This window comes from Aureococcus anophagefferens (genome assembly GCF_000186865.1).
Source record: "Aureococcus anophagefferens unplaced genomic scaffold AURANscaffold_16, whole genome shotgun sequence".
In the NCBI taxonomy this organism is placed as follows: domain Eukaryota; class Pelagophyceae; order Pelagomonadales; family Pelagomonadaceae; genus Aureococcus; species Aureococcus anophagefferens.
Genome location: NW_008705576.1, coordinates 160,574 through 161,528, shown reverse-complemented (window position 1 = coordinate 161,528; position 955 = coordinate 160,574).

Here is a 955-nt window from a genome sequence, read left to right as displayed (position 1 = left end):
TTGCACGCCGTGCCGCCCCGCCGGAAGCGGGCGTCGGCGAGGTACCCGCGCAGCGTCTCCATGGCGTCGTAGTCGGCCATGAGCTCGCCGGGCTCGAGCGTCTCCTGGAGCGCGCAGTCGCCGTGGGTCGCCGAGATCTCGCGGCAGCTCTTCGCCGTCGCTCGTCGTATCTTCTTCGTCGACGCCGTCGCGCCCATGGTCGCCGTGACGTAGGGGCACGCGCAGACCGCGTCGTAGACTTCGTCGAAGTCCTTGAAGTCGCAGGGCGCGCCCTCGCAGTCCGCGAGGTGGAAGTCGCCGCTCTCGGAGCAGCCGATGTCGTGCTGGGCCCAGTAGTTGCCGGAGGGGTCCGCGAAGCTGCCGTAGGACACGTTGAAGCCCGCGTCGGACCACAAAGAGCCGTCGGCGACCGCGGCGCACAAACGTTCCCGGAAGCGGTGGCGCCGCCCCTCGACGACGTCCTCGTACAGCGCCCGCCGCACGGTCTCGCTGTAGACGAGGTAGGCCGAGTTGGCGTGGAGGAAGAGGCGGCCCTCGGCGTCGCGCTCGCGCTTGCAGCCGCAGGACGCCGTCGCGCCGTCCCCATTCAAGCGGCACGTCGCCATGCCGCAGTAGGCGTAGGTGACGCCACTGCACGTGACGTCGTAGGACGTCTCCTGGAGGTGGGCCCAGGCCGCGCGCTTCGTGAGCATGGCGTGGCCGCCGGCGTCGGCCTCGAAGGCCGCGTCGCCGAGGGCGTCGATCCAGCGCGGGCTGCGGCCGTTGACGAAGCCGACGCTGAGGTACGCCGCGCCGCAGAGCGCCGTGGACACGGCCGCCATCGCGAGGATGCGGTCCATGCGGGACCGCGACCCGGCGAGGGGCTCGTAGGACGCTGCCCGCCCCATCGTCCGCCAATCTACGGCACGATCGGCTGCTTGCCCCGATACCCCGCACTGTCCTCTCGCGCGTGCTG